At 41.7% G+C, this 14710-nt stretch overlaps 1 pseudogene across 1 annotated transcript in view; it reads left to right on the plus strand.

Annotated features, from left to right (window-relative positions):
* LOC147136173 (uncharacterized) overlaps window positions 1-13788 on the plus strand; it is a 14210-nt pseudogene extending 422 nt beyond the window's left edge. The window contains exons 3-24 of the transcript XR_015089595.1: window positions 1147-1278; window positions 1369-1497; window positions 2505-2658; window positions 2731-2837; window positions 2986-3136; window positions 3247-3288; window positions 3826-3896; window positions 4911-5303; window positions 5408-5569; window positions 5644-5769; window positions 6110-6184; window positions 7103-7170; window positions 7284-7347; window positions 7422-7656; window positions 8182-8311; window positions 9613-9795; window positions 9862-9991; window positions 10844-11235; window positions 12731-12921; window positions 12986-13158; window positions 13218-13434; window positions 13504-13788. The product of XR_015089595.1 is annotated as an uncharacterized LOC147136173 (transcript). The remainder of the gene's footprint in view (window positions 1-1146; window positions 1279-1368; window positions 1498-2504; window positions 2659-2730; window positions 2838-2985; window positions 3137-3246; window positions 3289-3825; window positions 3897-4910; window positions 5304-5407; window positions 5570-5643; window positions 5770-6109; window positions 6185-7102; window positions 7171-7283; window positions 7348-7421; window positions 7657-8181; window positions 8312-9612; window positions 9796-9861; window positions 9992-10843; window positions 11236-12730; window positions 12922-12985; window positions 13159-13217; window positions 13435-13503) is intronic.
* Window positions 13789-14710: the final 922 nt, after the last annotated feature.

Consider the following 14710-nt stretch of genomic DNA (forward strand, 5'->3'; position numbering starts at 1 on the left):
AAATGGTCGTAGATGACCACCAAGTATCTTCAGGCATTTTTACACGCTTGAAAAAAAAGGAAAACTGAAACATACAACAGAGTCTTTTAAAGTGGAAGCAACCCAAAAAATGTCTTTACAATAATATGTTCTATGCGCCTCCACTAGTCTAAACACGGCATTCTGATTAATATTGCATTTTCGAAATATGAGTTAAGCAGCAAAAGCCACCTGTTTTTAGCCATCTCAGGGGGTGGCCATTTTGTCACTTGCTGTCAACTGAAAATTACATCACAGTTGCTCAGGGCTCAGGAAACAACCAACCAGGTCTCACTGTCATCTCCCACGTGAGCATTGAAGTCACCCAGCAAAATGTTGGAGTCCCCAGAAGGAGCACTCTCCAGCACTCTTTCCAATGACTCCAAAAAGGGTGGGTACTCTGAACTGCTGTTTGGTGCACAAGCACATCCAACAGTGAGGACCCATCTCCCCACCTGAAGGCGGAGGGAGGCTACCCTCTTGTCCACCGAGGTGAACCGCAATGTACAACCACCAAGCCAGGGGGCAGCGAGTATGCCCACACCTGCCCTGCATTTCTCACCATGGGCAGCTCCAGAGTGGAATAGAATCCAACCCCTCTCCAGAGGGCTGGGACCAGAGCCTAAGCGAGTATGGTGGCGAGTCTGACTATATCTAGTTGGAACTTCTCTGCCTCGCACACCAGCTCAGGCTTATTTCCTGCCAGATAGGTGACATTTCCTGTCCCTAGAGCCAGCTTCTGGAGCTCGGGATCGGACCGCCAAGGTCCCTTTGGCCGCCGTCCAGCTCAACATACACCCAACCCCTTTGACCCCTCTCATAGGTGATGAACCCGCGTCTGGGCAAGGGAAAACTGGATCCATTAATTGTATTAATCATAAGGGGTCTATATTAACTATACAGACTTTTCTTCATATGGGTAGCATTACCGCAAAATAAGAGGTGGTGGTCCATTGGCTGGTTCATTCATACGGTAAATCCATACACCAAATCATAATGTAGGCCGTGACAGCTGCTAGTCTCTTGTATTTATTACAAGTCATCTGGCATGCTAATGATTTTGATATGGCTTTAAATGAGGACTACTTGAATCCCTAAAAATGTCATTGAAAGATATTACCCCAATAGGACTACTACATCTGGAAATCCCATGATGCTCTACTGCATTTGACCAACAGCGGAAGTCTGCTCAGAAGCGAAGAGTCAACCATCCCGAAGACGTACAGCACTCGCCGGGGACCTCTAGTTCTGTACTCACGTGTACGAATGAGCTACCTCCCAATAAAATCAACCAAAAGTTCTTTAAATGTACGAGTACTAAACCAAAAGTTTGATCTCCTTTGTCTGCAGGACTTGGTTACGCTAGGAACTAAATGTGGGTCACAGGTGCCAGACAGGAGGAGGCGGGGCACACGGCAGTACACGCAGAAAGGGGAACAACGGCTGGACGCTCTCCTCTTGCGTCAACGGAATGATCAGGTAAACAGGCAGGAAGTGACTATATGTGCTCACTGGTCACTTTATTATGTACACCTGAATGGTATAAAGCAGGGGTCCCTATCAGTTTTGAAATGAGAGATACTTCTTGGGTACAGATTTGTTGTGACTGTGTTTTGGGATGGCTCCTTGATGTTGTCAGTTGCTATGGTCACACTGGTGACGAGTATCTGAGTTCAGCAGATGAAGCAAATGAAGATGATGAGGATAGGTTGGTCCGCATGTGTTCTACACACTTGAAGCCGCATGCTGTTAGATACCGCAACAGTTACTACTACAGCTACTAGAAGTGAAAGATTGACCTGATTATTTTGTCACATTGATCGAGAAACTTTACAGGCTAAAAAAAACGGAAAACAATGAAAACAAAGATTGATGTGAAATACACACGCAATTACATACTAAACACAAAGAGATGGATGGAACCACAGCGGAAGGTGGATGTCAAAAACAGCAATAAACACACGGAATATAACTTAACAACAAAGAAACGCTAAGAGAAATGAAATCATTGCACTGCAGGCACCTTGTCAACAGAAAAACAAAAGGTGAAGACAGCCAGATTTAAGACAAATAACCTACAAATAACAATAAGACAATAGAACAAATGATTATTCCAAATGTTCAGTAGGCAAGAAATACATTAATTAGCATCTTTCTTCCGCTTCCGCTGCACCCATAAACCCAGATGCATTGTCAACATGCAGTGCCAGAGGCTCCGCCCACAAACCCTCACCGAAGAAACTGTGAAATAGAATCAAAACGGTAGACACTCAGTCAGAAACAAGAACGTGACAGTTTGCAGGCCCTTGCAAATCTCAAGGCCTCAGGTGTTTGCAAAATGGCAAGTCTGCCCCTGCCAGAATGTAGTGTACCTTTTCCCCAAAGTCTTCTGGAATAGGTTACATTGCCCTGAAAGCCTGCACAGGGTAAATGCTATAGAAAATGGATAGATGGATACATTTTGACTGTGCGTGTCTCTGATCTAGTTGACCTGCCGGTTTGCCACTCCTACCTTACCTCCAATTCCAAACATCTGCCATGCAAGTGTTTCCCGACTTTATGCCACACGAGAGCACCGCGATCCGAAGTTTCTCGGCGACCCTCGAGAAACCAACTCCCATCCGGAGAATCCACCTGAAGGTAAAACGCAAAGTGAAGATCTGCTTAAAACATCCTTATCTGGTCGAACATTCAAATTGAGCTTGTCTGCAGATGAGAATGAAATACAGAGAAGTGACCAGAGGGTCCGGTTGGATCTGGTACTTGATCTGCAGACCTGTATAGACCAGATAACCCTTCAAGAACCAGAAGAACTTCAGGTGATCCAAGATACATTTAATGTATTTGCATCTTGTAACTTGTTCCTCAAGGTCGAAAAGCACATCAAATGTGAATATTTGTGCATTTTCTTGGTTCACCTTTGACGGTTTCCACTTGATTGACGAAACTTAATGGCCTCTTTTCCAGGTCAATGTGTCACATGCTGAGAGTTCACAGCAAAATGAGACAATTGACTTGACCCTTGTCTTAAGTCCGAAAGATGCTGCAGCTCTACCGCGAGGATCTGTGATTACGGTCAACCCACCAACCTCAGTGACCCGGATCAACAATAGGAGAGGTGCGTATGTGTGTGTTGCGTGTGCATGCAAGAATGACCAAAAAAAGGCAAAGGAATATAGGAAATGTGTGAAGGGTGAATTACACAGACTTGTTGACATGTTTCTGCAGAGCATCAGTCGCATGAAGAGCAGGAATTAAGCACAAGATCAGGTATCGCCTGCAAAGAGCGTCAGTCAAAGCTTGAAGCGGAAGTCAACCCAAACATATTTTTTTTCAAGAATATGTTGTTTGCAGGCACACTAGTTGAAAGATGGCATTCGGATTAATATTGTGTTTGTGGAATATGACTTAAGCCGCAAAATTCACCCCTTTTTAGCCATCTCAGGGGGCGGCCATTTTGTCACTTCTGCCGACTGAAAATTACATTACAACTGCTCATGGCTCAGGTAACGACCAATCATGGCTCAGCTTCAGAAAACAGGTGAGCTGTGATTGGTCGTTACCTGAGCAACTCTGATGTCACTTTCAGTCGACAGAAGTGACAAAACGAGTGGATTAACTCTTATTCCACAAACGCAATATTTAGCAGAATGCCTTGTTTCAACTAGTGGGCCTGCATAGAACACATTCTTGAAAAAATATGTTTGGGTTGACTTCCCCTTTAAGTATATATATACATGTATATACTGTATATACATGGTGGTATATATATATATATATATATAAAATGGTGTGTTCAACTCACAGGCTTGGTTCTTCCTCCTCTGAGAGCTGAACCTGGAGTCACTCCTGAACCCTACTATCAGCACCCATTCCCTGTAAGTCCACATTAACACCAAGCCGTCTAACTGTGTGCATGGGTGTAGTTTTCTTTGTTTTGGCATAATGCTAAACTTTGCACAGGTTTCCAGCCGGGCATAACAGGGCATTTAGTCCTTTGTGCACCATTGTAGGATGGAAGTAGTCTTTTCCCGGCTAATCTTATCTCCATCCCTCATTTACATCAAAATCATTGCATTCAGAGCACAGTACACCCGAGTACACCACGTTTGATATTGCAGAAACAGAAATAGACTCACTGGGGTCCGTGCCTGTCATTGGCAGGTAAACTGCAACATCTCCCTTTGCGGATAATGTAGTCGGCCGTGCATGTGACATGGGCGATTTGAGACCGCCTTGCACCCCCGATGGTGCGTCTGTGTATGAAATTCCGCAAACCCCAAATCACAAAGTTTCCTTCACAGCTATTAATACACACTGAAGAAAAAAATAAAAAGAAAACATTTTTTTGGGCTCCCATTTTTTATGAGGTGAAAATCTTCAAGACTTTTTCTATGAACAGTATGAATGCTTATTTTTCTCAGATATTGTTCACCCATCTGTCCAATTCTGTGTTAGTGGTCAATTCTCCTTTGCAAAGATAATCCACCTATCTCAAAGGTGCGGCACATAAAAATGCAGATTAGTTGGGTCTTGGGCTGCCCACAAATCTACAATGAGAGTTTAGTGGTTCATTTACCTGACTTCCGTGCGGGCAGTGTATTTTTTTTTTCGACAATCTGCATTTTGTCTGTAAGTCAGTTGGGATAAGCTCCACCTCCACACAATACGTGGCGTAGAAAATGGATGGGTGGAATGCATTGATTTTAATCAATATGTAAAACAACTTGATAGCGGTACCGAAAATAAAAAGAAATTGACAGTTGTCCAGCGGTATCAATGTTCAACGGAGCAACATCTAAGTATGTTCTGGCCCCTATATCAAAGCAAGAACCCATGTGATTTTAAATAATGACTGCCACAACTTCTGTTTGACTTGGATTTGTTTTCAGGAGGGACGAGAGGGTTCCAAGATTGATGGAGTCCACCACAACCAGCATCTGCCTCCTATAGAAGTCCACCATGTCACTATGGGGCATTCCAGCGAGACACGGACTCAGCAGGAGGTCCGAACAGAACCAGGATGTCAGAAGAACTCCCATCATCGCCCGTTGCTTCTTCCTCTGTTACTCTCTGTCAAAAAACATGGTGATAAAATATTGTCATGATGGTGTTTTCACTTGATATGTATAAGATTGTGTTATTCTTCCTCCGTATAGAACAGGTTAAATATGAAAAGAAACCAGCAGGAAGCAGGGACAAAACGGGAAAACAATTCTGTGAAGTGTTACAGCATGGGCAACAGTCTAAGAAATCTTCAGAGATTCTGCTTGGCCTGGTGGACGGTGCATCAAAATAGATTTTTTAAAATTGTTTTTTCCTTTTTTCCCTTATTTTTCTGTGTTTATAATTTCAGTGGACCTTGCTTTGCTCTGTCCTCTACTCTAAGGGTCTCCACGTCTCCCAGTGGGAGTCTTGGGATGCAGAGGTCCTGGCAGGCAGAGCTCCTCAGCCTTTTTACATAACCGAATACCCGATCTCCATGATTCCTGTGACTCCAGCGATGCTAAGAGAAGCGTGGTCAGGGGGCTTCTCCCACTGGAGCTGAGAGGTACAGATGCCGACGCAGAACATTACACACAGACAGTAAGTGCTCATGTACTCAAACTTGTGGCCGGTTGTCAGATTTACAGAACGACCAAGCCGTTGGGTGCATGATTCTCGGCCCTGACGGGGAAATTATTCAACTGTCACTGTATGACAGCTACCAGTATCAACATTTTACTGACGACAACGACACAGAGCAACAAGGTACGTCAATCACTAAAAGTCATTTTCGCAATTTGTGTCTAAATACATTAAACATGTTTGAAGGTAAGTGCTGAAAATATGTACAAAGACCGAGAACAATCTAGTACAGAATTGTTGAGATATAGCGTTAAACTGAGGGTAAAGCGATGTTTCAATACTTATCAACCAGGCACACAGATTCTTGGCAAAGGGTGTTGTGGTGCAAGTTTTAATTATTAGTTTTAATTAGTTTTAATGTGTTTTTTTATCAATCATATATACATTTTCACTTAAAATGTCAAAATTGTTATAGGGGTGTTTGAAGTCAACATGAGATAATGGTGCCATCTGCCCCTCACAGCTTTCCAGGTTTTCTCTGCAGATGGCGAGACGTTACCATACGTCATGGTGCTGCAACACGAACAGACACACTCTGGTATGTACAATACATGCAAACACCTCAACGGCCCCGCTGCCAGACTAATGATTTTCGATGAATCGAAAGACCGGTCAGTGGCAGCGCATGGCATGACACAGTAGCGTTTGATGCAGTGGCTGATGTTCAACTTTGACATAAAGACTCACGCATACAGACGAAACAAATGTTGCAGTCACTGTGCCTGAAATGGTTGAGTCACAGTGAAACACTAAAGCTCAAATGGGCTTCACCAGTGCTTTGACGGCAACATCACAACTAAGTAATAAGGCCCGCATTGTTAATTGTGTTTCGAGTTTGGGCTTCATTCTATTGTATGTCACTGTCACTTACGGTTGTCGCATTTTTATTATTTTTTTGTGCGCACAGTGCTTTAATTAGCACATCTGCTCTGCAGTAATAGCACTAACTTTATACATCATTCGTACTTTAACATGCATGATGCAAGTCCATTGAGGATTGCAAGAACTCAGAACTCTGTGGTTCTTATTATTCTATTCTTCTTATCTTACTATAGAGGACTCAGAATCTGTCTGGGTTTGGCCCGATCAGATTGCATAAAATCATGTGAGACTACCCGCGCTAAAACTTAGACGAGGCTCCAGTAGGCGTGAAGTTTAGATGACCAAAATGTCAAATGGGTTGTGAAAGGGCCCACGCCCAGTACACCATAACACCCGGCATGGGGCAGAGAGAAGAACCGAATTCCCAAATAGGGGCAACTAGGCTTGCGCCTTAATGAACGTCAGATTACACAAGCATTTCTGCACGTGCCGGCTTCAAAAATAAGAGTCCTTTATGTCAAACAATATACCAATTAGACTTTTTTGTTTGTTTGTTTTTTTCCTGCTTGAAAAAAACAAATGGCCGTGACATTTTTATGAACACCAATATTGTTTTTTTTTTTCCTCTGTGCAGAAGAAGATGAGGAACTGAACTTAAATATACCATTTGGGAATGTTCAATATCGTGCACCCATAAAATCTGTGAGTTTTTCCTATTATTTTACAATTTTGTGATATTTTAAATCAACTCAGATTGGTTCATTTAGCATCTGTGGCAACCAAACAATATTCTGTATTCATTGCTGTTAATCAAGTGTTTAGATCTTCACAAGTCTGCAGGGTCTGATATAAGACCAAACAACAGCCATCTTAATTTAGGTAATTCATTTATATATCCACCATCCTTTTATCCTCTTTTTCCAAAGTACTGAAGTCAGTTCTTCTTATTTTAGTGGTTACAACAAATACAAACACAAAGGAGGAGGAAATGGAGGAAACACAGTGGGAAGACAAACAAGATGTTAAAAACAAAGTTATGAACTCTTCACCAAGGCAACAGGTGCAGGAACCTGCAGTAAGTAGCACCGAGGAGCAGGAGGAGGAGTTTGAACATCTGCCAAAAGCCACCTCAGGACTAACTGACCAATTAAGGAACGACATGATTAACACACTGGAATCTGGACTCAGGTGTCAGTTTTATTCGATAGAATTAAATTGTAAATTGGAGCCTCCAAAGTGGAACTGTGACCCATGGAAAATCACTTAAAGTGAGTTCTTCAGTTCCAGCGTCTGTAGGTTGAATAACAATTCAACAATTAAATTCCAATTTCTATTTCACAGATTTTCACTTATCATGGGGTGGTCTGGAACGTCATCCCTGCGATGTAGTAGGGAGAACTGTATTCGCGTTTTTTTTTTGCTTTTAATTTATGCTCTTGTTATTTGTGGAAAACTCACCTTTTCTCTGTGTTGTGCCCAGGCCAACGCAATAAAAGTATTGCTTTGCCAAGATAATGTCATCCTTGTGGTCTTTATAGGCAAGCATGAATTACTCCTGAATTTTCGCTATCCACGGCAGGGCCCCATCACTGTCTGTCCCCTGTGAATAGTGGAGTTTTACTGGACCATTGTTGATGGGTTCAATTTTGGAGGTTCCGTTGTACCTAATAAGTTTATTGAGAAACTAAAACATTTACGACTTTGCTTTGGCAGTACGACCTTCATCAAGCAGGGTGTTGTCACTAGAAAAGTGCCGTTAGAGGAAGCTGCGGTGGGACTGAAGAAGGCCGCAGAGAGTAACACAGCAGAGGACGCTGCACGGTGAGAGGAAAGCACAGACAATGTGTCCAATGGCTATCGTTGTTTTCGATTGTATCTCTGACCAGGTTTACATGCAGTCAATATTTGGGTTGTGGTCAAAATTCCGATTTCTGAGTAATTCGGAATAACCCGTTTACATGGCTTGAGCAGACAGAGTTGCCCCCCTCATTTATATAACCTGATTGAAACGGCGACACACGGACATCATGACGCAATTTACACCATCTCCGCTTATTATTTCCTTCCGTCAATAAAACACATTATATTCATGTCACTCACCGCACGAATGAAGCAGACGGTTTCCTCCTCGCTTATTAAAAAGCGTAGTGCCGTACTTACTCTAGCTTTCGCCATGTTTTGTTTATCAGTAAACGTGATCTGACAGTCATCCGCATAGCAGTGGAAGGAAATACAGTGTTTTTGAAGAATGGAACCCAGGGGCAGCAAATACAATGAGAACAGCAAGGGCCCCAAAATAGAACCCTGGGGAACACCATGCGATAGAGGGGCAGAGCGGGACTTAGAGGAATCTAAGTTACCAGAAAAAGTCCTACCAGGCAAATATAATCTAACAGGGATTTGCAACATAAAAAAGATTTCCTTACCACACCTAATCGGGTTTAAGTTGTACATCATTCATGTAAATTAGTAGTACTTGCACTGTTTCATCTCCATTAGAGAAGAAAATCAAGCTAATGATGACCCTGCCAACCTACAAAAGAAGGTGAAGGGTCTACCATGTATGATTAGCCACAACGACATGCAGAAGTGTAGTAATAGATTGTGAGCACTCTTAGCATCGGTGGAGCTAACAGGGATTTGAATGTTTCACACAAGTCTCAGTCACGGTTTCATGTTAACAATGTGCAACTCAAATTTAACATGGCAGTTAAGACACACATTTAAAGGACTATGGGCAGGGGCGGAGTCAGAACGTGGCTAATGGGTGGGTCTGGAAAAATCAGGGTGGGCCTGAATCTTTCTCTCACTGAGCACAATCCTCCTGTCCCGACACATCCTATATTCAAATAAAATGACAAACTGAATAATGTGACGTTCTGATCTTCCATAGACAACCACAATTATGCCATTCTTAATATTGAATAAAATAAAAACACAACGAAGCACAAATTTAAAAATAATGTAACATTAATGTCACTGGGTGAGCAGTCTGTCAATCTGGGTGGGAATGTGCACACCAAGATCCACCCATGGCCCCGCCCCTGACTGTGGGTAACATAAACACACTTAAACGATAATGATTAACAACTTTATGACAGGATGAACATTCGCATCAATGACATATGGTCATGTAGGGGGAAGGATGTGAAAACTGTCAAGTCACAAGAAGAAGGACAGATGCGATCCAGAAAGAACAAAGCTGGAAATGTGAGAAAGATGAAGAAAGAAGAGAGTGATGCTCGCTTAACTAAAAGCGACATAGATGACAAACAGACCAAGAAAAATCCAACAGAGACACAAAAAGATTCTGCACTAACATCTGTGGTGAGGAATGATGTGGTTTGTTGTCAGATTTGTTATTTCTTCGCCTACCACATGATTCAGTTTCAGAAAAAGAAAAGAGGCATCAAAGAAAGAGAGAACGGTCGGATGCGAACAAAGGAAGCAGCAAAAGAAGAGAAAGGAATGAAGGAAGAGTCGACCAGAGGAACGCGACGAACGAAACTAAATCACAAAGAGGGTAAACACAATTATCATATACAATTCAAAAAAATTGGGTAACGAAAACGAAAACTAACAAAAATATTTTCATTAACAAAATAAATTAAAAGTGAAAATGCTTTTTTTTTTTAATTAAAACTGATAGAAACTACACTACACATAAACTAAGTTTATAAAAGTAAGTAAAGTAAGTAAAAGTCTAATTAGCACAAAAAATTTCCTTCATTTTCATCTTTGTCAAGTAATATACATGAGCTTTTGGAATTCGTTTTTGTGTACGTCTGTACAGAAGAAGAAAGGTCAAACAGTGGTTTGTTTACTTTATTACACAATACTTAGTGACCTTTTGTTTTAATCTTAAACTCGACAAATACCCCACAAACAAATACTAAAACTAATAAAAGCTAAACTAAAACAAAGAATTTTGAAAAAATAAAACCTAATAAAAACTAACAAACCAGACTCTAAAAACTTACTAAAACTAACAGAATTTAAAAATAAAAGTCAAAATGAAATAAAATAAAAAAATAACAACAATGAAAAATCGTAAACTATTATAATCCTGTAACAGGGACAAGGAGTGGTGAAACTATACACGTGAATGGACCTAAAACATTTCCCTGTAGGACCTCAGGTAGACTCATACACTACCCCAAACAGTTTTTGCAAAGTTGGATGCATAGAATTGTGCTAAATGCCTAAGAAGTATTGAACTTTAGCCCAACACGTTCATGTATTGTTTACTGATTTATCAAGAAGTGTGTCCCAATTCTTTTGTCTATGAATACATTGGGTATGCACAGAGTAAAATGAAAAAATGACTGAAAAGAATGGCTTAGAATATTGAAATATTCATGTTTTTCCTTCACAGATGGTCTTGATGTTCCCTCACCTAAACAACTAGATGATTGTTTGGAGAAAGAGGAGGTGGCAGCTGAAGAAGAAACAGGCGAAGGCTTTTACCTAGAATCCCCCGGATGCTTTGCCGAAAAACCAAAAGCTGTCACCAGCATAGAAGAAGACAATGAGTGCCTTTCCACAAATGACACACACAGCACTGAAAGCAGTGTCCATTCAGTTAGTTTCCAGATGTCTCCTTCTGTGTCCTTGGGCCTCAATCCGAGGAGCTCGCTGAGGTCTTCCTGCGAGGGTCTATCGGGGGACATGACGGCCCTCGCATCCTCTCAAAGTCAACCATCGTCATCGTGCTCTACCATCATGGTAACCGAGGAGCAGCTGATGTTAAAACTGGCGAAGGCTGAGGTTGGTTAGGAGCACAATGTATGTTTTGAAACTGATGCATCAAAGTCAACTTTTGCTATCATAAAAAAGCGTTCAGGGAATGTTTTAAGTAACATTCCAGCATAGTTAATCGACATGTACAAAAGCTGTGCAAAAAATGGAGGCCAGCATAAATAAGTATGGCAAAACATCCAAAGCCCAACACCCCGAAAGTTGAATGAGTTCACACATTAGTAAATCTTGTGACTTGAGACTTCAGTTTAGAGAGCGGCTAAAGGATTACCTCCACAAGGGGTTTTGTTTTGCCGCCACAGAAGGACACCCTTCGTGACAAAGGAAAAGTGTGATGAAAGCCATAGAACAGGAAATGGACCTAACTGCAACAAGTATATGCTAACAAAAATACGGTTTATAGTGGAAATTGGTGAGTAATTGACGCACACCAAAAGAAGAACTGAACACTAGTTGTAGAATTCTATTTTTACTGGTTGTACTGATTGTCATTTAAAAAGTCATTATCAATGCATGTCATAGCATGCACTGTCACTTAATTCTTTTTTGTAAAGAAAATATTGATGTGTAACATTGGTTCATTGATATTGTATGGAATGTAATTATATTACATACATTACATTATCAATATTTGTTCCACCTCTAGTATTACAGTGGGTATAGTAAGCAGCCTTGAGGGACACCAGTGTTAATAGAAAATTATTATGCACTGGAATGCCTTTAAAGTGGCCCTTCTATCACAATCCAATTTATTTCCCACTTTTTTCTGCATAACATATCGTCGCTGTCCTGTGAAAAACACGTATGTCCATTTTCTTCAATTTTCTTACTTTTACGTGAATGCTGTTTCCACGTTACAGACTTCGCATTAATGTGAAAATTATTTATTTTCCAAATTGGACATGTTTTTCACAGGACAGTGGCGATATGTCAAAATAAGTCTGTGACATGGTTTAAGGTTGACGTCTGTGCGATTTGTAACTTGCATGCAACATCTGTCAAAAGGCAAAAGCATGCAGAAACAAGTGCATTTGAATTTGGCACTATTTATGTTTGTGACTCATGAAGTATGTGCCCACTTTGTGTGCGCACAAATATTTCTTTGAACACACAGCTTTATCTGCAAATTCACATACAAAATCTGGCATGCACAGTTATGGCCCAAGGAATTCCAACAGACGTAACACACTGTAGAAAGCCGGCCACAAGGCGACCAGATATTGGAAATAACCAATTGAAGAAAAGCTGTTTTCCATGTCGGATTAAGGAGAACAGTGACCCAATCAGAGCAGAGTTCATTTACATGTTGAATATTTGTTCATATTAATGAGCTAAAGGACCATTAAAAATTACAGCAATTTCTGACCAACAAAAATAGCTTGGAAAAAGACATCCTGCTCGTTTCAAATGATCTTGCAAAGAATATCAAAGATTGTAAAAAAACAAACAAATAAAAAGACAGTGGGAAACTTTAAAAGATGTTGGCGTATTGCATGGATTTTAGACCCGCAGAAGCAATGAGGAGGAGACCCGTCGTCAGGCTGAGCGAGCTGAGATACGGAAGCAGGAGTTTGAGAGGAGGAGGAGTGAGCAAGAGGAGGAAGCAAGAATGCAGCAGCAGGAGCGGAAGCGGACTAAGGATAACATGAGGAACGAACTGGAGGAGGAACGCAGAAGGAGAGCTGAACATCTCAGGTAAGAAATGTTTTCAGTTTGTGTTACAAAGCTTTCTGTTGCCACTTTGTTTCTCCACTCACAGACTGAGGAAGCTCGCCGAAGAAGAGGTAAGGGGGAAGCGCGAGCAGGAGGAGCAGGAGCGAGCCGGACGGGAGCAAGCGGAGCGAGAGAGGGCAATGAGGCGACAACAGGAGAGGAGGCGACAGATGGAGCGACTGCAGATGATGAGGGAGGAAGAGGCGAGGAGGAGGAAAGGTGAAATATTACTACTACTAATAATGTCAACAATAATAATAAGTGTTACTTTATTGAAGTGGAAGTGGAACATCTACACCTGGAGGAACAGAGGAGGCAGGAGGAGGAGTGGAAGCGCTTGCAGGAGATGGACGAGTGCGAGAGAGATGAGTACCTCGCTATGAAGGAGCAGCAGAAGGAGGACAGGAGCACCAAAGACGAAGAGCATCGAATGTGTCAAGAAGAACAAGCTTTGAGGGCCGAAGAGTCCAGGGTGCAGGCGGAGCTACTCTCCACGTAAATACCGAAAAGTGTTTTCTGGTGTTGCTAGCATCATGTCTTGCTTATACTTTGTTCTCCATGCAGGCAGATGACGCTGTTGCAGGAGCAGATGGCCTTCAAAAGGGGGCTGCTGCTGGAGGCCGAGGAGATGGGACGAACCCAGGCTATCTCCAGGCCGTGGGTCTATTCGTACTTCACTTTGTTACGGCTGCACGACCTGAATTCAACTAACACTTATGAGACCACACACTCTTAAAACTACTGCGTCAAAAGTAACCCAAATTGAGTGAAAACGCTAACACAGCCCTGGGCCCAAAAGGGATCGAGCCACTGCTGGGTTATTTATACTGAGCGCATTGCATTAATAGTTGCTTATCATTGTTATTATTTGTATTATTGGCTGTCTATTATGTATTCACAACCTAATCTGCCCCATAGAATATGACATTAAAAGCTTTCTTTTCCATTTTATTCATTCTGTTTGTTACTGTGTTTGTTTTTGTGCCCTATAAACAAAGTTGAGTTGACAGTGTTAAAAGAAGCAGGTCGGCCATTTTGTCTTCTGTCAACTGAAAATGACATCACAACTGCTCACAACGACCAATCACGGCTGACCTGTTTTCTGAATCTGAGCCGTGATTGGTCGTTGTGAGCAGTTGGGATGTCATTTTCAAGTCGACAGAAGACAAAATGACCGCCCCCGTAGATGGCTAAAAACGAGTGCATTTTGCTGCTTAACTTATATTCCACAAACGCAAAATTGATCAGAATGCCGTGTTTCAACTAGTGGGTCTGCTGGGAACATATTCTTGAAAAAAACATGTTTGGGTTGACTTCCAATTGCAAAACTGGTGACCAGCTTCAGCTCTTCAGCATGCCCAAATCCAATGTTCAACCCAATCTACTGGGTCAAAACAACTAACCCAACCTTGGGTAAAAGTAAACCAAACTGCTCAAAATCCACAGCTACCTAGTGAGTGAGTTAGGAAAACGACCCAGCATTTTTTACACCATAATCATTCGCCTCATGTTTGACACAACTCCATAGTGGCGGGGGTGCTATTAAAATAGTTTAAGATGATAATGATTATAATTCGTTCTGTGGATTTATTTCTACAATGATTCAGAGGGATTGTTTCGATGCAGGTACTCACTCTGAAGACTCTGAACTGCCCTCAGGTGTGAATTTGAGTGGCTATTTGTGTAGGTATGCCTTGCAATTAGCTGTATGAAAAATGGATGTGAAGAAACAAATTTGCTACGGATGAATGGACAAACAAAACACCTAATT

This window comes from Filicampus tigris, chromosome 14 (genome assembly GCF_054856515.1).
Source record: "Filicampus tigris isolate MCC_2025a chromosome 14, RoL_Ftig_1.0, whole genome shotgun sequence".
In the NCBI taxonomy this organism is placed as follows: domain Eukaryota; kingdom Metazoa; phylum Chordata; class Actinopteri; order Syngnathiformes; family Syngnathidae; genus Filicampus; species Filicampus tigris.